The sequence below is a fragment of the Dendrobates tinctorius genome, unplaced genomic scaffold (assembly GCF_039654945.1).
Source record: "Dendrobates tinctorius isolate UK_male_01 unplaced genomic scaffold, ASM3965494v1 ptg000322l, whole genome shotgun sequence".
Classification (NCBI taxonomy): domain Eukaryota; kingdom Metazoa; phylum Chordata; class Amphibia; order Anura; family Dendrobatidae; genus Dendrobates; species Dendrobates tinctorius.
Window position 1 is genome coordinate 1,518,728 of NW_027361989.1, and position 12,357 is coordinate 1,531,084.

The 12,357-nt window shown below is 44.8% G+C and overlaps 1 pseudogene; it reads right to left on the bottom strand.

Annotated features, from left to right (window-relative positions):
- The window catches only part of LOC141074057 (uncharacterized), a 60,587-nt pseudogene that overhangs the window by 39,319 nt on the left and 8,911 nt on the right, over positions 1–12,357 (bottom strand).

Consider the following 12,357-nt stretch of genomic DNA (forward strand, 5'->3'; position numbering starts at 1 on the left):
TGTATGATGCTCCCCTATACACTGTATGATGCTCCCCTATACACTGTATGATGCTCCCCTATACACAGTATGATTCTCCCCTATACACTGTATGATGCTCCCCTATACACAGTATGATGCTCCCCTATACACTGTATGATGCTCCCCTATACACTGTATGATGCTCCCCTATACACTGTATGATGCTCCCCTATACACAGTATGATGCTCCCCTATACACTGTATGATGCTCCCCTATACACTGTATGATGCTCCCCTATACACAGTATGATGCTCCCCTATGCACTGTATGATGCTCCCCTATACACTGTATGATGCTCCCCTATACACTGTATGATGCTCCCCTATACACAGTATGATGCTCCCCTGTACACAGTATGATGCTCCCCTATACACTGTATGATGCTCCCCTATACACTGTATGATGCTCCCCTATACACAGTATGATTCTCCCCTATACACTGTATGATGCTCCCCTATACACAGTATGATGCTCCCCTATACACAGTATGATGCTCCCCTATACACTGTATGATGCTCCCCTATACACTGTATGATGCTCCCCTATACACTGTATGATGCTCCCCTATACACTGTATGATGCTCCCCTATACACTGCATGATGCTCCCCTATACACTGCATGATGCTCCCCTATACACTGTATGATGCTCCCCTATACACTGTATGATGCTCCCCTAGAAAGTAATAGCGCCATTTGTGCCCCTTTGACAGTCACAGTTACCTGAGTTCCCTATAACAATAAGTGCCCACTTTACATTTAATAATGTCATGAGTCTCCTGCTGTACAGCTCCCCTATACACAGTATGATGCTCCCCTATACACAGTATGATGCTTCCCTATACACTGTATGATGCTCCCCTATACTGTATGATGCTCCCCTATACACAGTATGATGCTCCCCTATACACAGTATGATGCTCCCCTATACACTGTATGATGCTCCCCTATACACTGTATGATGCTCCCCTATACACAGTATGATGCTCCCCTATACACTGTATGATGCTCCCCTATACACTGTATGATGCTCCCCTATACACAGTATGATGCTCCCCTATACACAGTATGATGCTCCCCTATACACTGTATGATGCTCCCCTATACACTGTATGATGCTCCCCTATACACTGTATGATGCTCCCCTATACACAGTATGATTCTCCCCTATACACTGTATGATGCTCCCCTATACACAGTATGATGCTCCCCTATACACTGTATGATGCTCCCCTATACACTGTATGATGCTCCCCTATACACTGTATGATGCTCCCCTATACACAGTATGATGCTCCCCTATACACTGTATGATGCTCCCCTATACACTGTATGATGCTCCCCTATACACAGTATGATGCTCCCCTATGCACTGTATGATGCTCCCCTATACACTGTATGATGCTCCCCTATACACTGTATGATGCTCCCCTATACACTGTATGATGCACCCCTATACACAGTATGATGCTCCCCTATACACTGTATGATGCTCCCCTATACACTGTATGATGCTCCCCTATGCACTGTATGATTCTCCCCTATACACTGTATGATGCTCCCCTATACACTGTATGATGCTCCCCTATACACAGTATGATGCTCCCCTATACACTGTATGATGCTCCCCTATACACTGCATGATGCTCCCCTATACACTGCATGATGCTCCCCTATACACAGTATGATGCTCCCCTATACACAGTATGATGCTCCCCTATACACTGTATGATGCTCCCCTATACACTGTATGATGCTCCCCTATACACTGTATGATGCTCCCCTATACACTGTATGATGCTCCCCTATACACTGTATGATGCTCCCCTATACACAGTATGATGCTCCCCTATACACAGTATGATGCTCCCCTATACACAGTATGATGCTCCCCTATACACAGTATGATACTCCCCTATACACTGTATGATGCTCCCCTATACACTGTATGATGTTCTCCTATACACTGTATGATGCTCCCCTATACACTGTATGATGCTCCCCTATACACAGTATGATGCTCCCCTATATACAGTATGATGCTCCCCTATACACAGTATGATGCTCCCCTATATACAGTATGATGCTCCCCTATACACAGTATGATGCTCCCCTATACACTGTATGATGCTCCCCTATACACTGCATGATGCTCCCCTATACACTGCATGATGCTCCCCTATACACAGTATGATGCTCCCCTATACACAGTATGATGCTCCCCTATACACTGTATGATGCTCCCCTATACACAGTATGATGCTCCCCTATACACAGTATGATGCTCCCCTATACACAGTATGATGCTCCCCTATACACAGTATGATGCTCCCCTATACACTGCATGATGCTCCCCTATACACTGCATGATGCTCCCCTATACACAGTATGATGCTCCCCTATACACAGTATGATGCTCCCCTATACACTGTATGATGCTCCCCTATACACTGTATGATGCTCCCCTATACACTGTATGATGCTCCCCTATACACAGTATGATGCTCCCCTATACACAGTATGATGCTCCCCTATACACAGTATGATGCTCCCCTATACACAGTATGATACTCCCCTATACACTGTATGATGCTCCCCTATACACTGTATGATGTTCTCCTATACACTGTATGATGCTCCCCTATACACTGTATGATGCTCCCCTATACACAGTATGATGCTCCCCTATATACAGTATGATGCTCCCCTATACACAGTATGATGCTCCCCTATATACAGTATGATGCTCCCCTATACACAGTATGATGCTCCCCTATACACTGTATGATGCTCCCCTATACACTGCATGATGCTCCCCTATACACTGCATGATGCTCCCCTATACACAGTATGATGCTCCCCTATACACTGTATGATGCTCCCCTATACACTGTATGATGCTCCCCTATACACAGTATGATGCTCCCCTATACACTGTATGATGCTCCCCTATACACAGTATGATGCTCCCCTATACACTGTATGATGCTCCCCTATACACAGTATGATGCTCCCCTATACACTGTATGATGCTCTCCTATACACAGTATGATGCTCCCCTATACACTGTATGATGCTCCCCTATACACTGTATGATGCTCCCCTATACACTGTATGATGCTCCCCTATACACAGTATGATGCTCCCCTATACACAGTATGATGCTCCCCTATACACTGTATGATGCTCCCCTATACACTGTATGATGTTCTCCTATACACTGTATGATGCTCCCCTATACACTGTATGATGCTCCCCTATACACAGTATGATGCTCCCCTATATACAGTATGATGCTCCCCTATACACAGTATGATGCTCCCCTATATACAGTATGATGCTCCCCTATACACTGTATGATGCTCCCCTATACACTGTATGATGTTCTCCTATACACTGTATGATGCTCCCCTATACACTGTATGATGCTCCCCTATACACAGTATGATGCTCCCCTATATACAGTATGATGCTCCCCTATACACTGTATGATGCTCCCCTATATACAGTATGATGCTCCCCTATACACAGTATGATGCTCTCTTATACACAGTCTAATCCCCCCTCACTGTATATACACTGACCGCTTAGTATTCCCCAAATTGTTTGATAGCTCCAGCACTGTAATCTCCACACTGTATGATGGCCCGCTAGATAGCCTCCATATAGTATAATGTGCCAGACAAGTCTCACTATAGTCCTCAGTATAGTATAATGCACTCCCCATAGGCAGACCCTATAGAATAATGCAGCCCTTTATATAATGCACCCCATAGGCAGCCTCATAAAAAATAAATCCAAAACTCACCTTTCCTCCTGGTTTCTTCACTGCTGCGAGCTCCCGCACATCTCCGGACTGTAGGCTCCGAGTAGTGACGTCATTGCGACCCCCTGTCAGTGTTGGCGTTAGTGACATCAGAAGCTGATGAGAGGGGGATGATGGGAGAGGGAGCGTAATGCTCCTTCTCTCATCAATGGAGTCAGCTGAAATGGCCTCCAGCCAACACAGTTGATTTTGCAATGACAGGTGGGGACCCACTGCTGGCGCAGGGCCCTAGCGCCTGCTCAGGGGCCCCATAGCGGCCGGGTGGCAGAGCAGGGAGATTGATTCTGCCTGATCGGCCGCAGAATGTAACACTATCGGCGTGCTGTGGGTGGGTCCCCTCAGAGCGCTGGTCCCGGGGTGACCTCCCTCCCCCTGTAGCTCCCCACATTGTAGGATTAACGATAAGTCACCTGCATTACTGACACTAATATATCACACTAGTAACATGTCCAAGCCACTAACAATCGCTGCATAGAAACACACTATTCCACAGCTATTTGTCACCAAGCACTAACTGCTGCTGTGGCACTACAAGTGCCAGACTTCACTTTCCAGTAGGAGCAGCAAACACTAGTTAGGGTGTGTGCAGACGTTGCGGATTCTGCTGCGGATCCGCGGTGGATTTGGTCCTGTGGATCTGCAGCAGTTCCTGCTGCGTTGTACAGTACAGTCTATGAGAAATGAAGAACACAGTGCACACGCTGCGGATTTTCTGCAGATTTAAATCTGCAGCATGTCAATTCTTTGTGCGGAATCCGCAGGTGTAAAAACGCAGGGGAAATCCGCACAAAATCTGCACTATATCCGCAGGTAAAGCGCCGGTCATTTAACCTGTGGATTTACCTGTGGATTTGGCCAAATCCGCGCGTAAAAATCCGCAGAGTAATCCACAACGTGTGCACATCCCCTAATCCTCCAGGACTCGCTGTCAGCCTGGTAACGGGTAGGTTAATAATTACACGCCAGCCCAAACAACGAGATAATGTGATACACTGGTTTAACCCTCCCTCTGCCTGCCAGGGAGGATGCGCCGCTCTCTCTGCACAGCTCAATGCCTGCAGCCAGCAGTGCGATCTCTAGTTTGCACTTTTCCTGGTTTTCTCTCAGTCCCAAAGTGCAGTAAATTCCCAGGCCAAGACAAAGCATCGCCATATAGCGCATCAGTGACCGCTGCAAAGTGCCTGAAAACTATGTAACACGTAAGGAGAGCATCATGTAATGAATATTACACCCCAATAGCAGTAAGTTGTATGTATATATCCAAAGCAACAGATTAGACACTTCAAATAGTGATTAACATAGATACTCATCAATCCCCATGCTGTGTGCAGTGTCCACCGGTCCTGGAGCAGCGGCTCCTCAGCTGTCAGGCTCCTCTCAGTCAGAAGCAATCAAGTGCCGAGCAGACAGTGAACTCAGCTCACAGGCAGAGGCAGAGCCCCCTGCGTCCAGGCTGCTGCTGGAGCTGATGACTTCTCTGCAGCAGGGAGCTTTCAAGGAGAGCGCGCTCAGCCAGGATTGGGTGAGTGACCTCCCCTCCCCCTCTCCTCTGCAGAAGAGCGGTCACATGACTCACTCCCTGCTGCAGCATGGAATTGTATCGGCGCGATCTGCACGCCGATATAGTTACATAGCATAGCTCGGGTGGGCCCCATCAGAGCGCGGGGCCCGGGGCCACCGCCCCCTCTGCCCCCCCCCCGGTAGCTACGCTACTGCAGTACACAGATCACTAAATGCTCTCCTTTTCTTTGTGACTTCTACTGAATAATCGTTGAATAATAAACCTTTGTAGCGTCTAATAGTGATCTGAGTCGACTTTTTCTGTAATGTTGTAGAAGGGCAGATTTAGCCACAAAGTCCAGATATTTCACAATTATTGGTCTTGCTCTACTAGAAGGAGAGGGAGAATTGTGCTGCTGGGGCAGAGGTGGACCCACTCTGGGGGCTCTTTCTACTTTCATACTGTTTTCTATCCCCAACGATCTGGGAAGTTCCTCCATACAAATCTTCATTAAATGTGTAGGGGATAGAATCTGGGAGACGTATTATCCTTAGATTGTTTCTCCTCGATCTGTTTTCTAGATTCTGGGAGACGTATTATCCTTAGATTGTTTCTCCTCGATCTGTTTTCTAGATTCTGGGAGACGTATTATCCTTAGATTGTTTCTCCTCGATCTGTTTTCTAGATTCTGGGAGACGTATTATCCTTAGATTGTTTCTCCTCGATCTGTTTTCTAGATTCTGGGAGACGTATTATCCTTAGATTGTTTCTCCTCGATCTGTTTTCTAGATCATTTACTTTTTCAGACAATTGCAGGCTCAATTTTGTGGCTTTTCTCAGCTTTAGTTGTATATTCTGAAGTTCATCCTCTGCTGCACTCAATCTGTGCTCAGCTATATCAAGCCTTTCAGACCGCTGGGTGATGGAAGCCTGCGGCTGCTGCAATGATGCAGAAACTGTTTGTTCAAGTCTTTTTTATGTCTGGTGCCAATATTTTAGCCTCCTCTGCAGCCAGAGCTTTATATGGTATATTAAGTCCTGCTGGTAGTTCCCCCTCTTCCTCCCCCGTCTGTATCGTATGCGGTGCTGTGCCCGAGGACTTACTAGATTTCTTTGCTTTTGGAGTGTCGGGCGCCATCTTGTTGCACGCTTCTAGTGGTGTGTGGGGATTTAAACTTTTCCGGGACCGCTTCTGTTAATAAATCTCTCCATGCGCCGATGGAGATGTCTGGAGAGTCTCACTGACAGGCAATTAGCCAGTCGCAAGGTTGAATAGGTCCCAGGAATCTCACTGAGAGAAGCTGGTTTACGGAGCTCTTGTCACACCAGAAGTTCCTGATATGTGTTTTAGCGCATTTATAAATATTTATATCCATGTTCATTTTAGTTAACATTTAATAAAATTCAGCAAAAATACCTATTTGAATAAAAAGCATAGTGAGCTCTTACTTCACTGCCTGCAGAGCAGGCACCGAGAACTGAGAAAAAGAAGGAGCCGATCGCCATATTAGATGGAAGCTCTGGGATGGAATTCCCCATAGTGCCGAGCTCAAAGAGTAAAATCAACTCAATTCAATAATGTGGGAATTCATTCTGCTCACAACAGCATGAACAGTAAACCAGAGAGGTAATATACCAGGGTCGTGGACAGGAAACCAGAGAGGTAATATACCAGGGTCATGGACAGGAATCCAGAGAGGTGGGATATCAGGATCATGGACAGGAAACAAGAAAGGTAATATACCAGGGTCATGGACAGGAAACCAGTGAGGTAAGATACCAGGGTCATGGACAGCAAACCAGAGAGGTAAGATACCAGGATCATGGACAGAAAACCAGAGGTAATATACCAGGGTCATGGACAGCAAACCAGAGAGGTAATATACCAGGGTCATGGACAGGAATCCAGAGAGGTGGGATATCAGGATCATGGACAGGAAACAAGAAAGGTAATATACCAGGGTCATGGACAGGAAACCAGTGAGGTAAGATACCAGGGTCATGGACAGCAAACCAGAGAGGTAAGATACCAGGTTCATGGACAGAAAACCAGAGGTAATATACCAGGGTCGTGGACAGTAAACCAGAGAGGTAATATACCAGGGTCATAGACAGGAAACCAGAGAGGTAATATACCAGGGTCATAGACAGGAAACCAGAAACGTAATATACCAGGGTCATGGACAAGAAACCAGAGAGGAAATATACCAGGGTCATGGACAAAAAAACAGAGAGGTAATATACCAGGGTCATGGACAGGAAACCAGAAATGTAATATACCAGGGTCATGGACAGAAAACCAGAGAGGTAATATACCAGGGTCATGGACAGAAAACCAGAAAGGTAATATACCAGGGTCATGGACAGGAAACCAGAAATGTAATATACCAGGGTCATGGACAGAAAACCAGAGAGGTAATATACGAGGGTCATGGACAGAAAACCAGAAAGGTAATATACCAGGGTCATGGACAGGAAACCAGAAATGTAATATACCAGGGTCATGGACAGAAAACCAGAGAGGTAATTTACTAGGGTCATGGACAGGAAACCAGAGAGGTAATATACCAGGGTCATGGACAGAAAACCAGAGAGGTAATATACCAGGGTCATGGACAGAAAACCAGAGAGGTAAGATACCAGGGTCATGGACAGGAGCCTAGAAACGTAATATATCAGGGTCATGAACAGAAAACCAGAGAGGTAATATACTAGGGTCATGGACAGGAAACCAGAGAGGTAAGATACCAGGGTCATGGACAGGAAACCAGATAGGTAAGATACCAGGCTAAAAGTTATGAGGTCCAGAATAAATGCCTGAATCATTTCTTATGTACTGATGAGTATTTTTGTGGCTATTTAAATGTATAAATATTTTAACCATGTTAATTTTATGTAGATTTTATTTTAATTGTTTAAATGAAAATAATTATAAGCTCAAACTTCACAGCGTGAGGAGCAGGCGCAGAGGGCAGTAAATCACCAGAATGAGCCGAACGCTGCATCACTTCAGAAATTGAGGTGAACGGAGTCCAATATTTTGGGAATCCGTTCTGCTCACTAATAGCAGTATGGGCCGGAGACCAGAAGCACAGTGTACTAGGGCACAGAGAGAAACATGGGTTCCAGGACATATGGGCCCCGATATCCTGTTAAAAAACTAGAAATCAGGAACATCAAGGAATTTATGGAAAAAAGAAGAAAAGAGAAAATGCTGATGGGTAAGTTTTTCATATTAGGCTCAATATATACCTGGCTTGGTTTTAATAAGGTGGAAATATAATTTTCCCACCAGGTTCAGGAATTGACAAGGAAGTTATCGATTGTAACCAGAACCTTTGAAATTTCGGGATATTACAGACCCGCTTTTTAGTTTGACATATGTTAAATCTACCGATCTGAAAGAACAGCTGCCCATAATAATATATGTTATTCACCATAAATGCTGGACGTGAGGCACCATGTATCTTATCAATGGTATCTAGTGGAGCAGAAGCTATCCTCCAGGAACACAGACCGATATAGTATATCATTAATCTGCAGAGAGTTTATCACTATAGTCGGATGGTAGATATATATCTAGATGGGAAAAGATGACTAGGGGGAAAGGGGGAGGATGGAAGTAAGATGGGGAATTGTGGCCAGGGAGAGAGCACAGTAGGAGCTCATCCGCGCTGATTCTACCGGCAAGAATCTTCTTATGGGAGAGAAAGAAGGGGAACTACAATATATTTGGTCATATATATTATATTTATACCTAATTTATAACCCACTTGCTGATTGTCTCTCTTAGGCCAGACACATCCACACAATCACAGTGAGTGAGTGTGAGGACAAAATAGTATTGTGACTCGGTCACTGCTTCACATAGAGTCTTCATTGCTAGTGCACAAATCAAGAAGCAGGAGAACGTGGAGAACCCCACAATGTCCACATACCAAAGAGGCAGACACAGACAGGACAGATCTATAGAGAGGATTACATTACCCAGAGGCGCTCTTTTCAGCACGTTTCGCTTGTAATGCTTCCTCAGAAACGCGTTTCTACAAGAGAAACGCGTGTAATGTGCAGTTTGCCCCGTTCTGCTGCTTCTGGATTTATGCACCAGCAATGAAGACTCTATGTGAAGCCGTGACCGTGTCATGCCCATAATGCCACACATGCCCTATGGAATCGGCTTTATAACATTCATTGTCTGTACTACTTTTTGAATGTTTACATGAGCACTGTCACTTTATGAGTCTACAATGTAATATTTATTCCTGTGTGGATTGTAAACCCGTTCTATATATTCTTTGTATCTGGGTTTATTGTGAATTGCTATTGGCCATTCGGCGGAGACCTTACACCTGAGATATGTAATGATATAGGATGATAAGCGATATAATTGTTATACTTCTTCCATATGGACTTTCCACTTACAATTATATACTAGCTGAAGAGTCCGGCGCTGCCCGGGCATAGTAACTAACTACTGTTAGTTATAACAAATTATAATGACTATATCTATATACAGTCATATGTTAAAGTTTGGGCACCCCTATTAATGTTAACCTTTTTTCTTTATAACAATTTTGTTTTTTGCAACAGCTATTTCAGTTTCGTATATCTAATAACTGATGGACTCAGTTATATTTCTGGATTCAAATGAGGTTTATTGTACTAACAGAAAATGTGCAATCTGCATTTAAACAAAATTTGACCGGTGCAAAAGTATGGGCACCTCAACATAAAAGTGACATTAATATTTCGTAGATCCTCCTTTTGCAAAAATAACAGCCTCTAGTCGCTTCCTGTAGCTATTAATGAGTTCCTGGATCCTGGATGAAGGTATTTGTGACCATTCCTGTTTGCAAAACAATTCCAGTTCAGTTAAGTTTGATGGTCACCGAGCATGGACAGCCCGCTTCAAATCATCCCACAGATGTTCAATGATATTCAGGTCTGGGGACTGGGATGGCCATTCGAGAACATTGTAATTGTTCCTCTGCATGAATGCCTGAGTAGATTTGGAGCGGTGTTTTGGATCATTGTCTTGCTGAAATATCCATCCCCTGCGTAACTTCAACTTCGTCACTGATTCTTGCACATTATTGTCAAGAATCTGCTGATACTGAGTTGAATCCATGCGACCCTCAACTTTAACAAGATTCCCGGTGCCTGCATTGGCCACACAGCCCCAAAGCATGATGGAACCTCCACCAAATTTTACTGTGGGCAGCAAGTGTTTTTCTTGGAATGCTGTGTTTTTTAGCCTCCATGCATAACGCCTTTTTGTATGACCAAACAACTCCATCTTTGTTTCATCAGTCCACAGGACCTTCTTCCAAAATGTAACTGGCTTGTCCAAATGTGCATTTGCATACCTCAGGCGACTCTGCTTGTGGCGTGCTTGCAGAAACGGCTTCTTTCGCATCACTCTCCCATACAGCTTCTCCTTGTGCAAAGTGCGCTGTATTGTTGACCGATGCACAGTGACACCATCTGCAGCAAGATGAGGCTGCAGGTCTTTGGAGGTGGTCTGTGGATTGTCCTTGACTGTTCTCACCATTCTTCTTCTCTGCCTTTCTGATATTTTTGGCCTGCCACTTCTGGGCTTAACCAGAACTGTACCTGTGTTCTTCCATTTCCTTACTATGTTCCTCACAGTGGAAACTGACAGGTTAAATCTCTGAGACAACTTTTTGTATCCTTCCCCTGAAAAGCTATGTTGAATAATCTTTGTTTTCAGATCATTTGAGAGTTGTTTTGAGGAGCCCATGATGCCACTCTCATAGGAGAATCAAATAGGAGAGCTACTTGCAAGTGGCCACCTTAAATACCTTTTCTCATGATTTGATACACCTGGCTATGAAGTTCAAAGCTCAGTGAGGTTACAAAACCAATTTAGTACATCAGGAAGTCAGTAAAAAGTAGGTAGGAGTGTTCAAATCAAGAAAATGATAAGGGTGCCAATACTTTTGCACCGGTCAAATTTTGTATAAATGCAGATTGCACATTTTCTGTTAGTACAATAAACCTCATTTGAATCCAGAAATATTACTGAGTCCATCAGTTATTCGATATATGAAACTGAAATAGCTGTTGCAAAAACCAAAATTGTTATAAAGAAAAAAGGTTAACATTAATAGGGGTGCCCAAACTTTAACATATGACTGTACATAAAGCTGAGTGTTTATCTTAGCCACATTCACTATAATATCCCACATCATCCCGTCAGCCATAGCCACCGGACTACTTCCCCTAATATCTCACATCATCCCGTCACACCCGCCGGACTACTACCTCTAATATCCCACATCATCTCATCAGTCATAGCCACCGGAATACTACCACTAATATCCCACATCATCCCATCACAGCCGCCGGACTACTACCCCTAATATCCCACATCATCCCATCAGCCAGAGCCACCGGACTACTACCCCTAATATCCCACATCATCCCGTCAGCCAGAGCCACCGGACTACTACCCCTAATATCCCACATCATCCAGTCAGAGCCACCGGACTACTATCCCTAATATCCCACATCATCCCATCAGCCAGAGCCACCAGACTACTACCCCTAATATCCCACATCATCCCGTCAGCCAGAGCCACCGGACTACTACCCCTAATATCCCACATCATCCCGTCAGCCAGAGCCACCAGACTACTCCCCCTAATATCCCACATCATCCCGTCAGCCAGAGCCACCGGACTACTACACCTAATATCCCACATCATCCCGTCAGCCAGAGCCACCAGACTACTCCCCCTAATATCCCACATCATCCCATCAGTCTGGGGTCAGAACCAGAGTGCTGAGGGGAATTGCCCTAACGTCCATACCAGGGATCCCTTTAATAGAAGCCAGGGATCAGAACCAGAGTGCTGAGTGGATTTTTTCTGACTTCCATACCAATGATCCTTTTAATAGAATACTGGGGTCAGATTCAGAACGCTAAGGGATTTGCCCTAACTTCCATATAGGAGATCCCTTTAGGAGAGCCTGGGGTAAGTACCAGA